Source organism: Lipotes vexillifer, unplaced genomic scaffold (genome assembly GCF_000442215.2).
Source record: "Lipotes vexillifer unplaced genomic scaffold, Lipotes_vexillifer_v1.1 scaffold225, whole genome shotgun sequence".
In the NCBI taxonomy this organism is placed as follows: domain Eukaryota; kingdom Metazoa; phylum Chordata; class Mammalia; order Artiodactyla; family Lipotidae; genus Lipotes; species Lipotes vexillifer.
The window spans coordinates 232,821-249,899 of record NW_006787630.1 but is presented as its reverse complement, the minus strand read 5'-3'; the positions used below and the strand labels follow the sequence as shown (position 1 = coordinate 249,899).

General features: G+C 55.5%; 1 protein-coding gene across 2 annotated transcripts in view; it reads right to left on the bottom strand.

The window, feature by feature from the left end:
- Window positions 1-17,079, bottom strand: part of CELF5 (CUGBP Elav-like family member 5) — a 51,444-nt gene that overhangs the window by 33,622 nt on the left and 743 nt on the right. The gene's annotated exons all lie outside the window — the stretch shown is intronic.

The window sequence follows — 17,079 nt, the reverse complement described above, 5'->3', positions numbered from 1 at the left end:
TGGCATGTGGGATCTTCCCGGACCGGGGCACGAACCCGCGTCCCCTGCATCAGCAGGCGGACTCTCAACCACTGCGCCACCAGGGAAGCCCTAAGCTCTTTAGTTTTTATTGCTAATAAGCTTATACTCAATATTGACTCATTTAATCGTCACAGCAACCCCACAAAGGAGCTGTTGGCATTGTCCTCGTTTTACAGATGAAGGCTTGAGGTACAGAGAGCGGAAGTGACTTGCCAAGGTCACACAGTGGAACATCCCAGGCACTCAGGCGCCTCGAACTGTGTGCTAACCACTAGGATACACTGCCTTGAGTTTGCATCTTTTCTAAAAATTTCCCCCAGGAAATTTGAGGGAAATAGGCCCCCCAGGCCTATGTGGAGGGTCACAGGCCCCTGCCTTAACTTTCCCTGTAAGGAACCTTAAAATAGTACCACCATTCTGACAGAATGTGCTGCTGGATCAAATGTTGAAGAGGCCATGGACCCCATTTCAATTGAGGGGGGTCTGGTTTGCTGCATCCTAGTCCTAGAGGGACCCTCCCAGGGAAATCTCAGCCCAGCCGGTGCCCACAATGGGTGAGCCTCTCAGCAGATTCCAGCCCTGGCTACCCTCACCCTATACACCAGCCTCATCAATGACAAGAGGGTGGGACCAGGTGTTCAGCAAAACACACTCCAAGCCCCGCGCTGGCCAAGCCCTGGGGTTCTGTAGAGGCGGGGCAGGTCAATAGGGCAGCCCCACCTCCAAGAACCAATAACCCAGAATGCTCAGTACTTGACAACCCCATGGTTCCCTTCACACCCACCCCCACTTTTCAAAGCCTGGACAAGAGCTGACCTCTCGACACCCCAGGTGGAGTAGGGACCAATGGGGGGATCCTTGGGAAACAAGAGATTTCCTCAATATATGAAAATTGTCTAACAACTAGATCCACCTCATCATGGCTCTCTTTGGAGGGAGGCAGTGCCCTGTCCCTGGAGGCAAGCAAGCAGCAGATCCCCTTCTTTACTGGGAAATCCTGAGGGTCCCTCCTCTTGACGAGATCCTCTGGTCTCTGCTCCAAGATCACAGCTTTTGGAATTTCATGACTTGAAGTTGTAATAATGACAGTAATAGTTGAAGTTCACTGAGTGCCAAGCATCTTATAGAGACATCACCCATATGAACCCTTCAAACCCTCAGCCTAGCCCAAGAGAATGGCACTGTTGTATCTATTTTCTCCCCATTTTAAGACGGGGACATGGAAACACCAGACATTGAGCTGTCACACAGCGACGGGTCCCAGAGGTGGAATTCGAACCTGGAAGTCTAACTCCAGTCCCAGCCCTTCTGCACCACAATATTTCCCCTCTTATAACAGAGTAGCAATAACAGCCAATTCATTGAACACTTAGGGCGTTCGCTGTCCTGGGTACCTGGCTCCACGCCCTTCTCTTCTCTGCAGGAATCCTATGAGGGAGGTGTTATGCATTGTATGGAGGAATTGAGGTTCAGAGAGACAAAGTGACTTGCCTATGATTGCACAGCAGGTAAAGGGTGGAGCTGGAATTTGAAGCCAGGGGTATCTGATGTCATGGGCTTCACTCCCATCCACTGCACTTTTGGGGCTTTGGTCCCTGGGGTGTGGAGTGGCAGAGGCACCCAATTCTGCCATCTTTCCTGAACTCACTCCACACCTTTAATATTTTAAGACAAACGTGGCCTTAAGAGCATCCATGAAAAGACCATTGTGGGCCACCTACAATCTAGTCTAGACACCAACTGTTTGATGCACAGATAAACTGAACCATTAATACAGCCCTCCCAAACATGGAGACCCAGGCCGACCCCACAGAGCCTACGATGGTAGGGAGAAGAATGCCCACCTTACAGGTGAGGAGACTGAGGTTCCCAGTGGCCCAGGTCACCCACAGATAGGACAGGGCTAGGACTTAAGCCCATACCTGCATGACACATGACACAGAGCTCTTCCCCCAGCCCTGGGGATGCTCCTCTCTGAGGAAGGGGGCAGAGGTGGCCATTGTCCCTCCATGGCAACAGGCCTCTGCTCAGCTGGGGTTCTGGAGACAATGCTTTGACTAATGGGTGATGCTAAGGCTCCAGGCTGGGTAGAGGCAGAGATAGACACACCCCTGTGTGTTGTCAGCCTGGGGCAGAGATGGGGACACAGGGCTAGGGAAGCCCAGAAGATGAGAAGCATCTCTGGGCACTGAATGCTGGTCCTCCCAGAAAAGATCCATCCACTCCAGGAACCTGGGAACGGGGCCTTATTTGGAAAAAGGGTCTTTACAGATGTAAGTAAGGATCTTGACATGAGATCATTCTGGACAACCACGTGGGTCCCAAATCCAATGCCAAGTGTCCTTATACGTGACAGAAGAGGAGACACACACAGAAGACAGGGGAATATGGAGGCAGACACTGGATGGATGCAGCCACAAGCCAAGGGACGCCTGGAGCCCCCAGAAGCTGGAAGAGCAGGAGGGACCCTCCCCTGGAGCCTCCAGAGGGAGCACAGCCCTGATCTCAGACTTCTGGCCTCCAGGACTGAGAGAGAATCTGTGATCATTTGGAACGGCTACCCCAGGAAACTGGCACCGATGGGGACCCAGGAGCAGCAGCAGTTTGGAAGGAAGAGGTGGAACGCGGTTTGGGCCCTGCTGCATCTGAGGGTTTGGGGGCCTTCATGGGAAGGACCCCCACAGGACTGACTAAAAATCCCCCAAGTGGTACCAGCCATGTGCACAGAGCCAAGCCCTCATGCAGGTGCTCTCCCTGCCATCCCTGGTTTCTCACACTATTTTTTTTTTTTTTTTCCAGTACGCGGGCCTCTCACTGCTGTGGCCTCTCCCGCTGAGGAGCACAGGCACCGAACGCGCAGGCTCAGCGGCCATGGCTCACGGGCCCAGCCGCTCTGCGGCATGTGGGATCCTCCCCGACCGGGACGCGAACCTGTGTCCCCTGCATCCCCAGGCGGACTCTCAACCACTGTACCACCAGGGAAGCCCTCTCACACTATTTTTATCCCCATGTTACAGAGGAGTTAACCCAGGCTCAGAGATGCTGAGCAGCTTTCCTGAGGTCATAGAGCAAGTCAGAAACAAGCCCTGGTGCTAAACCCAAACTGGGGGTGGGTAAAGGGCTTCTGAGTTCCAGAAAATTCCAGAGCGTTGGGGACGGCTTAAGTCGCTGGAGCTGGTTACACTGATCTAATGAACTAAAAAAACTGTTTTAAAAATGAAAAGAAAAACAATTTTTTTTTCCTTTTTACTATTCATAGTCCTTATGTTCATGCGTAAGTCTGGGATTTTTGTCACTTCCCAGGCAGCTTGGTAGGTCTGGGGACTGACCCTGATGGACACTGGTCGTGTCCCTGGCTGCACCCTGACTCTGGACACACCCCACGCCTGGCCTCTCAATGACTGCCTTTGTTTTTGTTTCTTTTAATATTTATTAATTTGGCTGTGCTGGGTCTTAGCTGTGGCATGCGGGATCTTTTAGTTGTGGCATGCGGGATCTAGCTCCCTGACCAGGGACAGAACCTGGTCCCCCTGCATTGGGAGCACGGAGTCTTAACCATTGGACCGCCAGGGAAATTCCTCGCTGACCACCTTTGAATTTGCCATTTCCTTGATTCACACACCCTCACCCTCATCTTTGCCTGGCTCATTTCTCCTCAACCTGAAGGTCCCAACTGAGCCACTGCTCCTCAGGGAAACCTCCCCATCCCCAATTGATGCTGGGTCAGGGGGGTGGAGACAGGTAGTGTCCCAGTCACTTATGTGTTCCCAGTGTCCAGCATTGGGCCCAGCACACAGCACGTGCTCAGTAAGAATTTGGCCACTGTTCCTGGTCTCCATCCTGGTCCAGCCCCACCTGGACCAACTCAGTCCCCTCCCCACTGGTCCCCAGCTACGCCCTGGCACCCACAGTCTGTCCTCCCCAGAGAAGCCACAAGGGGGCGCCTGTGAGCACCTGAGCCAGGCCCCATCCCTCCTCTGCCCACAACCCTCCAGAGCTCCCACCATCCTGGGGTAAAAGCCCAAGTCCTCCCCGTGGCCCACAAGGCCCTGAACGACCTCCCCCTTCCCCTCCCTGCCCTCCCCCCTCCTTCTCTCCCCCTCACTCACTCTGCTCCAGACACACGGGTCTCCCGGCTGTTCCTCCAACACACCAGGCCCCATCCTGCCCCAGGGCCTTTGCACAAGCTGTTCTGGGATGTATTTCCCCCAGATCTCTGCACGGTTCACCCTCTCACTTCCTTCAGGTCTTGGCTCAAATGTCACCCCCTCAGTGAAACCTCCATGGAGCACCCTGTTTAAAACGACAGTCCTGGGACTTCCCTGGTGGCGCAGTGGTTAAGAATCTGCCTGCCAGTGCAAGGGACATGCGTTCGATTCCCTGGTGTGGGAAGATCCCACATACCACAGAGCTACTAAGCCCATACACCACAACTACCGAGCTTGTGCTCTAGAGCCCACGAGCCACAACTACTGAGCCCACGCGCCTAGAACCCGTGCTCTGCAACAAGAGAAGCCACCGCAATGAGCAGCCCTGGCTGGATGGAACTAGCGAAAGCCCGCGTGCAGCAACGAAGACCCAATGCAACCAAAAAAAACCCAAAAACATTCCTCAACCACCCCCCACCCTGTTCTATTTTTTCCCGTGCCTTTGTCACCATCTCAAATGGCACATAATTTTTTTTTTCTGTCTCCCCCACTGAAATGCCACTTCCAAGAGGATGGGGGGAGTTTGTGTTTTGTTCAGTTTGGGGTCCCCAGAACTTACATAGTGCCAGGAACAGAGTAGGTGCTCAATAAATACTGACTGACTGAATGACTTTGTTTCCAAACTGACCTGCTAATATCAAGACCACCTCCTGGAGGGCGGCGACTACACTTGATTCATTTTTCTCCCTCCCCCCGCCCCCACCCCATGCCCCAGCATCAGGTCAGTCAATATTTCCTGAGCACCTGTCATGTGCCAGCTGTGCTGGGGAAACAAAAGCAGGAGAGACAGCCCTTTTCATTTCTCTCTGATCACCAACATCTCCTCCCCTCCCCAGCCAGGACTCCAACCACGACCGATTGTGCAAAGTCCTCGTCTCAAACCCCTCTGATCCCCACCCACCGCACACTGGCACCCCAGGCTCAAGATCTTTCAATTCAGTGCTAATCAAGGGACTAAAGACGGGGAATTAACCCTGCCCGATGCCCTTCTGCTGTGTGATCTAGGGCCAGCCACTTAACCTCTCTGAGCCTCCACTTTCTCATCCATAAAATAATAATACCGTCCACTAAGGATTATAGGAGACATCCCCTTCTGCTGTGGCACCACCTCTCCACCACCCCCTGTCCCTGGTCACCCTCTCCACCTCCTTGTCCATCCTCTCATCCTGAAGCCATCCCCCACTTTGCTGAGAATGGTGGGGCTGATGGGCCCCTCCCTCTGCTTATAAACTCATTGCTTCCTGTCCAAGAGGGCAAGACCTAGGACCCAGGGCTCACACTCCATTGGGTACACTGTCTCTGGGCTGCCGCTCCTTAGCCTCTGTTGCTCCCTCCTCCTCTGCCCCCACCTTACACACTGGGGCTTCTCAGGGCTCATCTGGACCCCCCACTTCCTGCCTACGGCCATGTTGACTCCTCCCACGGATTTAGTCGCCATCGCTGCACCAGTGATTCCCCCATCCGTGCACTCACCCATCCATCCATCCATCCACCTGTCCATCCATCCATTCATTATCCATTCATTTATCCTCTCATCCACCTGTCCATCCATCCATCCATCCATCTATCCATCCATCCACCTGTCCATCATCCATCAACCCACCCATCCATCCACCCATCCACCTGTCCATCCTCATATCCATCCATCCATCCACCCACCCATCCATCCACCCATCCACCTGTCCATCTATCCATACAGCCATACATCCATTATCCATTCATTTATCCTCTCATTCACCTGTCCATCCTCATATCCATCCATCCACCCACCCATCCATCCATCCATCCATCCATCCATCTGTTATCCATTTATTTATCATCCATTACTTTATTCATCCATCCATCATTCATTCATTTACCCATTCATCCATCCACACATCAAGTTATCTATCCATCCATCCATACATCCGTGCATCCACCCACCCACCTGCTGTGTTTCAGGTACTTTTCTAAGCACTCGAGACCTATCAGTGAACACAAAAGGCAGAAATATCCCATCTTAATAGGGCTTCTAGTCTATTGGGAGGAGAGAAAAACCAATAAAATAAAAAGTAAAATCTATGGTACATCAGAAGTTCTCATTTTCACAGAAAAAAAAGGGGGAAAGCAGGGAAGAGGGGTTTGGAGTGCTGGAGAGTGGCTGAGATTATAAATCATATCTGCAGGATGGCTTCACTGAGAAGGTGAAGTTTGCAGAGGATGAAGGAGGAGGCATGTGATTATTTGGGGGAAGTGTGGTCCAGGCAGAGGGCACAACCCATGCAAAGGCCCTGGGGCAGGACCGGGCCTGGCGTGTTGGAGGAACAGCGAGGAGGCCCATGTGTCTGGAGCAGAGTGAGCGAGGATGTGAGCAGGGGAGAGTGAGGGTGACTCCATGGTTCTATCCTGAGCACCCTGAGGGCTTGTCTACATGACACCACACTGACCACCAACCGCTCAGGCCAGAATGTTGGTGTGATCCTAGATCGGGGTCCCCCCCTCAGCACTGCTGCCATCGGGGCCGGGTCATCCTCTGTGGGGGCCATCCTGGGTGCTGTAGGGTGTGGAGCAGCCTCCCTGGTCCCCAGCCAAAGCCAGGACCCCCCCCACTCATGACAACCACAGATGTCCCCAGACAACGCCCGGTGTCCCCCAGGGGGCAGGATCGCTCTGGGTGAGACGCATCTCACTGGACCCCTTCCTCCTCACCTCCCCCCACCAAGAGATGACGATTTGACTTTTTAAATCACCATCCTTAGGACCACTCAGCTGTGCTGACAACTTTCTCACAGCACATTGTGCTCCTTGTGGGCACAGGAGGTCTGGTTCACTCAAAGGTGGCACATAATAGGGACACACACACAAAAAAAACAGTTGAGAGAGGGGGTGGGTAGGTAGGTGAAGAAATGACCTTGCAGCCCTACCCACCCACTTGGGGTAGCTCTAGATGACACCAAAACCCTTCCAACGTAGACATTGCTATGATGAACGTGCTGTGTGTCCTTGGGGAGGTGCCCTCCCCTCTCTGAGCCTGCCTTTCCCCATAAGGTTGCTCGGGAGACCCCTAGTTGTGGTAGGAATGCCTCCTTGGGTCCCTCCTCCTAGCAGAGGGTCAGGGACAAGGACATAGTGAGTGCCCCCTCCCCACCTCTCAGAAATGAAGACTCCACCCTTAAAGGCTGCTGGGAGAAGTAGAAGGACAGTTAGGGGAGGTCACAATCTACCCTACATGACATCTGCAGGCAACCCGCCATCTCTCAGGAGCCCCTCAGAGGAGCTGGGCTCAACCGTGGTGGCAGAAGTCTCCACTGTTCGTCCAATACACCAGGCCCCATCCTGCCCCAGGGCCTTTGCACATACTGTGCTCACTACCTCCAGATTTTTGGGCCCTGAGACACACAGGCCACTATTCTCCCAACACAGCAAACTAATTCTGACCTCAGGGCCTTTGCACATGCCATGTCCTCTTCCTGGAATGCCTTTCCCTTGGGTTTAGAACAACAGCTTTCTCATCTGTAATGCAGGTCTCATCCCAAATGTCACCTCCTGACATCTTCAGTCACCCAAGGTCAGCTGTCACCCTCCAACACACATCTCATTTTACTTCCTCCAGAGCGACTCTCTCCTACCCAAATCTTATTCATCTGTTTGCTCACTTATTGTCAATCCCTCCTCCCCGCAGATTGCTTTGTGTCCCCCAGAGCCTAGCTCTGGCACATCCCAGAGATCTGACAGACAGTTGTTGACTATCTGGCTACCCAACCATTTACTGACACCAAGTATACGCAAGACACTATTGACAGTGATTGCATTAAACACATTCTATAAACTAATTCTAATTTTTACAACTACTCTGTAAGACAACTATTGATATTCTTTCTCTTTTACAAATGAGGAGGCTAAGGCTCAGAAAAAAGATACGGTGGTTTGTCCAAGATCACACAGAAATAAAAAGCAGAGCCAGGAACAGGAACCAAGCCTGTCCGGCTGCAAAGCTGATGATCATTCCCATTCAGGTGGGGAGGAAGGTGGTAAATGTTGGAGGGGTGTCCACCAACCCAGCCAGCCAGTCATCCGTCCCTCTATCCATCCACTCACCCATCCATCCACCCCTCTACCCATGTATTCCTCCGTCCATTCATCCATCCATCCATCCATCTATTCATCCATCTATTTACCCACCCACCCACCCACCCACCCATCCATCCATCAATCCATTCAGCCTTTGATCTGTCTACCCACTCTTTCATCCAGCAATGCACTCATACAGCCACCAAGTCACTGTCACCCATCCGTCCATTCATACCTAGAACTATCTACTCACGTATCCAGCCATCCACCTGTTGACCAGCACCCCCCACATCCAACCACTCCCTCACCTTCCCATCCTCTCATTCCCTTAGGCCCTTGTTCATCCACATGATCCACTTCAAAATGGTGAACAAGACACAGTCCCTGCCCTCACAGAGCTTACATGTCAGTGATGATGACCATGACCCCAGACCAACAGGGCTATTGCTAGGTCAGTGTCTTCCAAACCTAGCAGCCCCTCCCTCTGGCCCTGGACAAGGACAGCCAGCATCCCTGGATGGCTTTCATCCTGAGTCTATGTCTCCATAATCACATCTCTTTCTCTGACTCCTTTATTTCTCTTCCAAAGTGGGTCAAGTCTCAGGTTGGGAGGTGTGACACCTAGCTATACTGCTGTGTGACTTGAGTCTGGGTGTTGCCCGTCTCTGAGCCCCAATTCCTCACCTATCCATGTGGGGGAGGGGAACCTGGTTTTCTAAGAACCACTGCGACCTGAGCACATGTCTGCTTCTTTGTGACCCTCTTGTCCCATACTGTGAGCCTCGCCCCAGGTGTGTAGGAAATGTGCATATGCTGAACAAGGCTGGGAGGCTGGAAAGAGGCCAATGGTGGCCATGACAGTTAACAGGACATGAAGCTCCCTTTTCATGCAGGTCTGAGATCCTCCCCTGCTCCATATTCTTCCATGGCTCCCCAGTGTCCTCAGGAAAGAGTCCAAGCTCAGTCCAGCATAAGAGGCTCTTCAGGGTCCAGCCCATGCCAACTCTCTGGCCTCACCTCCCATGCCTCACCTAATTCCTCCTCTACTCCATCGATGCCCCTTCACTCCTCCAGGCCTTTGCAAACCCAGTTCCCTCTGTCCACATCCAGGAGGACAGAGACATCCAGCTAGCTGACTCACTGCTTTTTGTCACACCCATAAAAGGGCCCAGAACAAAAAAAGTGCTCTGTGAATAAATACATGAAACGCTTTCTCCACCTGGCAAGCTCCTATTCATCCTTCAAAACCCCACTTCTAATGCCCCTCTGCCATGCAGCCAGAGTCCCCAGGCGCTCGAGCCTTCAACTTCCTATCCAGTTCCCTCAATCCTGCATCCCCTCCCTTTCATACAACCCTGACCATTCCAGCTATAGGTGCCAATGTCTAGCTCTGTCTACCGATCAGAGGGGTCTCAGATCTCTCTTGCCTAGTACAAGGCAAGGCCCCAAAAGGCTTTCAGCAAGTGTTGGCTAAATTAGTGAGTGTGGTCCTACTGAGTGCTCCTAATGGCGAGGGTCTCATCTGCCAACAACAGGGGTGAAAGAGAGAGTCACCAGCCTATTTCAGAGATAGCTCGTGGGTCCACCCCCCCATGCCAGAACTTCTCAGAGGAGCCCTGCCAGATATGCCCCACATCAGAAGGCGACCCTGGGGCTCCCAGGACTCTTTGCTGTTTTCCCACCAGGGCAAAAACTCTGTCTTTCCCCTGCTTGAACTTTCCCAGAGTCAGCATCAGCATTGCTCTGGGCCTTTGCACATACTCTACCAGGAACACCCTTCCCCGTCAACAGATCTTTCCCACCCTTCAGGTCTCAGCTTACTTGCATAATAAGCATGGCTCTGTGCCCAGCCCTGTGTCAAGAGCTTTAACTACCATTCTGGTCCTCACATCCCCCAACCCTCTCCGAGATGGGAGGTCCCGCTGGCCTCCCAACTCTATAGATAACAGCACTGAGGAGGCTGGGGCCTCCTCTGGGTTGTCCCCGCTGATGGGTTTCCACCATCGCAGCCCTGACATCAGTGCCTTGTAACCTCCTGGCTCCTCACTGTGTCCCCCACCACATGGGATCTGGGGGTGGGAGGAGTCTGGGAGAGGATTTTTATCTGTTTGCCCAACACTGTATCCCGGGTCTAGGACGGGGCCTGGGACACAGCAGGTGCTCAATAAATGTTGGTCATAGGGGTAGATGGATTTACGACTTGTTGACTTCATCGTGCCACATAGAGATTCCTATTTGCTCGGAATCTCAGCCCTGCACCAACGCCGGCACACAGTAGGTGCTCAATCAATGCCCTCAGCCTGAAGGAAGGCAGAAATGATGTCACAGTCACCCTCAGAAAAGCCTGTTAAACCCATCATCATGGGAAACTGAGGGGGGTGTGCCTGGCTCGAAGCCGCACAGCCAGCCCTGGTGGCTCTCCCCAAGCCAGAGTCCCCAGGCGCTCGAGCCTTCAACTTCCTATCCAGTTCCCTCAATCCTGCATCCCCTCCCTTTCATACAACCCTGACCATTCCAGCTATAGGTGCCAATGTCTAGCTCTGTCTACCGATCAGAGGGGTCTCAGATCTCTCTTGCCTAGTACAAGGCAAGGCCCCAAAAGGCTTTCAGCAAGTGTTGGCTAAATTAGTGAGTGTGGTCCTACTGAGTGCTCCTAATGGCGAGGGTCTCATCTGCCAACAACAGGGGTGAAAGAGAGAGTCACCAGCCTATTTCAGAGATAGCTCGTGGGTCCACCCCCCCATGCCAGAACTTCTCAGAGGAGCCCTGCCAGATATGCCCCACATCAGAAGGCGACCCTGGGGCTCCCAGGACTCTTTGCTGTTTTCCCACCAGGGCAAAAACTCTGTCTTTCCCCTGCTTGAACTTTCCCAGAGTCAGCATCAGCATTGCTCTGGGCCTTTGCACATACTCTACCAGGAACACCCTTCCCCGTCAACAGATCTTTCCCACCCTTCAGGTCTCAGCTTACTTGCATAATAAGCATGGCTCTGTGCCCAGCCCTGTGTCAAGAGCTTTAACTACCATTCTGGTCCTCACATCCCCCAACCCTCTCCGAGATGGGAGGTCCCGCTGGCCTCCCAACTCTATAGATAACAGCACTGAGGAGGCTGGGGCCTCCTCTGGGTTGTCCCCGCTGATGGGTTTCCACCATCGCAGCCCTGACATCAGTGCCTTGTAACCTCCTGGCTCCTCACTGTGTCCCCCACCACATGGGATCTGGGGGTGGGAGGAGTCTGGGAGAGGATTTTTATCTGTTTGCCCAACACTGTATCCCGGGTCTAGGACGGGGCCTGGGACACAGCAGGTGCTCAATAAATGTTGGTCATAGGGGTAGATGGATTTACGACTTGTTGACTTCATCGTGCCACATAGAGATTCCTATTTGCTCGGAATCTCAGCCCTGCACCAACGCCGGCACACAGTAGGTGCTCAATCAATGCCCTCAGCCTGAAGGAAGGCAGAAATGATGTCACAGTCACCCTCAGAAAAGCCTGTTAAACCCATCATCATGGGAAACTGAGGGGGGTGTGCCTGGCTCGAAGCCGCACAGCCAGCCCTGGTGGCTCTCCCCAGCCCCCCGCCGCTGTCCCCTCCCTCCATCCCCCCCACCAGGCAGCGCCTGCCGGCCGCCCAGCCCGCCGTCTCCCTAGGGCTGGCACGTCACACTCGGAATCTCACGCCTCAATCGCGGCGTGCTCCAGCCTCCCCCCTGCCGCCAGCCGAGCAGCTGGTGCTCCCATGGAAACCGTAGGCCCCGACCCGCCCCCTCCACCTGCACCGGCCCCCCTCACAACCTCCGCTTTAAGACAAATATTGTCATTAACATGCAAATATATATGTGATTACCATAAATGGGGGCCGCGCGGCAGCGGACGAGCCCTCTGGCAGGCGCCTGCCCCGGGCAGGTTGGGTGTTAATATTCAGCCCGATCGGGAGAGGAACGGCCCGAGCCACACCAGGCACCTCGGGGGACCCCACGTGCACCCAGCGCCTTCGGAGGGAGGGTCCCAGGGGGGGCCTGTCCCCCAGCAGGTGACTGGAGGGGGTGATGACTGGCCACTGGGAGACCTCTGGCTAGTGGGAGCCCCCCCCCCAGTGCCTGGCCTGAGCCCCGGGCTGGGCTGGGAGCGCCGGGGTAGGCCTCCTTTCTCTGAATGGGGCGCCGATCTGGGCGGGGGGAAGGTCTCGTGGTCTCCCTGCCCCCCTTCTCCAGCTCTGCCCCACTCCCGCCCTCTGTCTGCCTCTTCCTGTGGAGGGGGGGGGTCTGGGGGCGGCTCCCTGGGCCTCTCCCTCCCTCCATCTCGGTGTATCTCTCTCCTTCTCTGCTCTTGCTGTGTCTCTCCACCTCTGTCTTCATCTCTCTCTCTCTTAAAAACAAAAACACGCCAGCACCCAGGGGCCTGCCCTGTTCCTGAGGAATCTTCACTTCCCGCCCTACCTTCTCCCCGCAACCCTGCCCCATCCCCAGAGCCCAAGGACCCGGCTGGACTCCCTGCCTTTCTCCTGGTCCCAGCACGGGCCCGTAGGAAATAGGGTGCCCCTACCCCCCACCCTTGGCGACGGCTGTCAGATGTCACAGCCCCGCCCCCTCCCCCCCCCCCCCCCACACCACCGCGGTGTGTGTGTGGGTCCTCATCCTCAGCTTGGGGGACAGTGTCGCCCCTTCATCACACAGATATACTTCTGCTTCCTCTGGCCTGGGAGGGAGACAGGTGGGTGACAGCTGGGGGGCAGCTCTGGTCGGTCCTTGGGACCCAGTATTTGCCCCTCCAGCCTCAGTTTCCCTTCTGGATGAAATGCACAGGTGCTCACAAGCCCATGGGAGTGATGATCCCTTCACTGGGCATCAAACAGGCCCCCAGATGCGAAAATTAAGGGTGTGATGGTGATCATAAGAATAATGCGATACTGGATGGTCCTCCTCCCACTGGGTGCTGTGGTCACAGGGACCACAATGGGTGGTCCATTTTCACTTCACCCAACCCCGGCCCTTTCAGCTCCCCTGGTGCCCAGCCTCTGGTGGCCCAGAAAGCTCTCAGGGGATTTCTCTCCACAACCAGGCGTCCACACTCCCACCCCATGGCTCTCAGCCAGCACCCCCAGCAGGCACCCTGCACCCTGTAGGCTCCCCAGAAACGAAACCAGAGACATGTTGGCAGGAGGGGCCTGGAGCTCATCCCCACACCACAACCTCCCAGTCATCCTTCCACTTCCCTTTGGCTGAGGCCCAGAGAGGGGCAGCCACTGGCCAGAGGTCACACAGCTGAGCCCCACAAACAGGCCTCGATCCCAGCTGCTGGCCTTCAGCTCCCCACAGCTCCCATCCACAGGTTAGGTCCTGCCAGGCCCAGCATAGGTGGGATCAGGAGGGGGAACCATTTGGGTCCTGATGGTATTGGGGGAGGGGATAGAAGGGGAAGACCCCCACCCCCATACCCCCAGGCCCTGCATCCAGGGCTCAGCCTGACCCAAGTCTCCTGCAAAGTGGAGGTTGAGGGCCAGGTATCATGGACACCCAGCTTCCTAATTTTCACCCTCCAAGGAAAGATCGCAAATGGGAAACACTCTGAGATGCCCCCGATCCCAACATTCTCCAGCCAGAAAAAAATAATCCCACCCACATTCATGAGACCCTGCTCTGTTAACAGCAGGTAAACTGAGGCTCTGACCAGGTGAAAATCCAGCCACAGTTTCTCCCTCACCTTCCCACGCTGCGGGGGCGGCAGGGGTCTCCAGGGGAGATTTAAAAATGAGAAACCAGCGGAGGGCCACCGGGTGTCCCCTTCTCCCCGTACCCCATCTGTCTCCCTGACCCAGAGCACACCGACAGCCTTCCAATTCAACATTTGGGGGGGACCACGTGGACACTCCCACACCCCACCAGAATCTTTCTAGAAAAGGGCCCTTCGGACACACCAGGGGGTGAGGGCTGTGGAAAGAGCCCTCCGTACAGCTGTGGACCCCTTAGCCTGGATGAGTGCAAGCCCTCTGCCCTCCTAGGCCACAGGGAGAAGTTAGATTTTCCAGGCCCTTTTTTTTTTTTTTTTTTTGGTGATGGTTGGATTTGAAAAGAGGTGGGGGATGGGAAGAGTTGCTTTCCTCCCCCAGGGTACCGGCTGGAGGGTCTAGCTGAAGTGGCAGGCCTGGGCTCCAACCCACCAGACCCTCCCTGTGGCCTGCCCTTCCCCTCCCCCCCCCCCTTGGCGGCGGCTGTCAGATGTCACAGCCCCGCCCCCTCCCCCCCCCCCCCCCACACCACCGCGGTGTGTGTGTGGGTCCTCATCCTCAGCTTGGGGGACAGTGTCGCCCCTTCATCACACAGATATACTTCTGCTTCCTCTGGCCTGGGAGGGAGACAGGTGGGTGACAGCTGGGGGGCAGCTCTGGTCGGTCCTTGGGACCCAGTATTTGCCCCTCCAGCCTCAGTTTCCCTTCTGGATGAAATGCACAGGTGCTCACAAGCCCATGGGAGTGATGATCCCTTCACTGGGCATCAAACAGGCCCCCAGATGCGAAAATTAAGGGTGTGATGGTGATCATAAGAATAATGCGATACTGGATGGTCCTCCTCCCACTGGGTGCTGTGGTCACAGGGACCACAATGGGTGGTCCATTTTCACTTCACCCAACCCCGGCCCTTTCAGCTCCCCTGGTGCCCAGCCTCTGGTGGCCCAGAAAGCTCTCAGGGGATTTCTCTCCACAACCAGGCGTCCACACTCCCACCCCATGGCTCTCAGCCAGCACCCCCAGCAGGCACCCTGCACCCTGTAGGCTCCCCAGAAACGAAACCAGAGACATGTTGGCAGGAGGGGCCTGGAGCTCATCCCCACACCACAACCTCCCAGTCATCCTTCCACTTCCCTTTGGCTGAGGCCCAGAGAGGGGCAGCCACTGGCCAGAGGTCACACAGCTGAGCCCCACAAACAGGCCTCGATCCCAGCTGCTGGCCTTCAGCTCCCCACAGCTCCCATCCACAGGTTAGGTCCTGCCAGGCCCAGCATAGGTGGGATCAGGAGGGGGAACCATTTGGGTCCTGATGGTATTGGGGGAGGGGATAGAAGGGGAAGACCCCCACCCCCATACCCCCAGGCCCTGCATCCAGGGCTCAGCCTGACCCAAGTCTCCTGCAAAGTGGAGGTTGAGGGCCAGGTATCATGGACACCCAGCTTCCTAATTTTCACCCTCCAAGGAAAGATCGCAAATGGGAAACACTCTGAGATGCCCCCGATCCCAACATTCTCCAGCCAGAAAAAAATAATCCCACCCACATTCATGAGACCCTGCTCTGTTAACAGCAGGTAAACTGAGGCTCTGACCAGGTGAAAATCCAGCCACAGTTTCTCCCTCACCTTCCCACGCTGCGGGGGCGGCAGGGGTCTCCAGGGGAGATTTAAAAATGAGAAACCAGCGGAGGGCCACCGGGTGTCCCCTTCTCCCCGTACCCCATCTGTCTCCCTGACCCAGAGCACACCGACAGCCTTCCAATTCAACATTTGGGGGGGACCACGTGGACACTCCCACACCCCACCAGAATCTTTCTAGAAAAGGGCCCTTCGGACACACCAGGGGGTGAGGGCTGTGGAAAGAGCCCTCCGTACAGCTGTGGACCCCTTAGCCTGGATGAGTGCAAGCCCTCTGCCCTCCTAGGCCACAGGGAGAAGTTAGATTTTCCAGGCCCTTTTTTTTTTTTTTTTTTGGTGATGGTTGGATTTGAAAAGAGGTGGGGGATGGGAAGAGTTGCTTTCCTCCCCCAGGGTACCGGCTGGAGGGTCTAGCTGAAGTGGCAGGCCTGGGCTCCAACCCACCAGACCCTCCCTGTGGCCTGCCCCGACCCATCATTCATTGATTCATTCACTCGTTCATTCATCCATTCATTCAACAAACACGTATTCATGCTTACCATGCCTGCCACACTGAAGGGAGGACAGGCATGAATGGGGCCTGAAATAGGTCATGGGACCTGATCCACCCCCAAGACCCCTCCAGGGTCTCACCTCGGGTGTCAGCACAAAGCCTCTACCATCCCCACCCGCAGTCCCCAGCCCCTGCCGGAAGAACTGTCAGGGCCACCCCCATTCAGATACTGGGCCATGATTAGAGCCCAGGGCTGGGGCCACAGTCCCTGGTGCCCCCTCCCAGCATGCCATCAGAGAATCAGGTGGCAGGGAGCCGGGCAGGCCTCCCCACCCCACCTGCCTCCCCCGCTGGGCTCACAGGTTGCCCACGCCTCCTCATCCACCCCAGGATCTGGGCTCTGCCAGATGGACGGTCCAGGCTCATCGTCTTTGGCCTCAGCCTTCAACACACTGCTAACAGGCTTGGCCAGTTTTAACTTGAGCCAAAGGTGGAGGCGGCATTCAGGGTGGGGGGGCCATAGAGAAATGGAGGGGGGATGCTGCTCCAGACAGAGAGGGTGGGCAGGGGGGAGGGCAAACGGTAGCCTTTTAACCACCCGAGGCTGGTGTTCCCCCTGACTGGCTTAGCTGCCTGCACCCCAGCCCCCCACCCCGCTTTCTTTGTAGTTACCGATTAGCCCGGGATCCTGGGCATCCGTGTCCCCCGTGGCCGGCTGGACCTGCCCCACCGGCCTGGCTTTGTGAAAATGACCAAAGCAATGGAGTCCAGAGGTGCAAACTTCCCCGACGGGGCCTGGAGAGGCCGAATGAATGGGGGGGTGGGCGGCAGGGAGGGGTGGCAGCGTTCAGGCAGCTCCCCAAGCAAAGGGGCAGGAAAGAGGGGGTGAGGGAGGGAGGGAGGGGTGGGGGGCCAGAGGGGATGAGAGGGAGAGGGAGAGAGA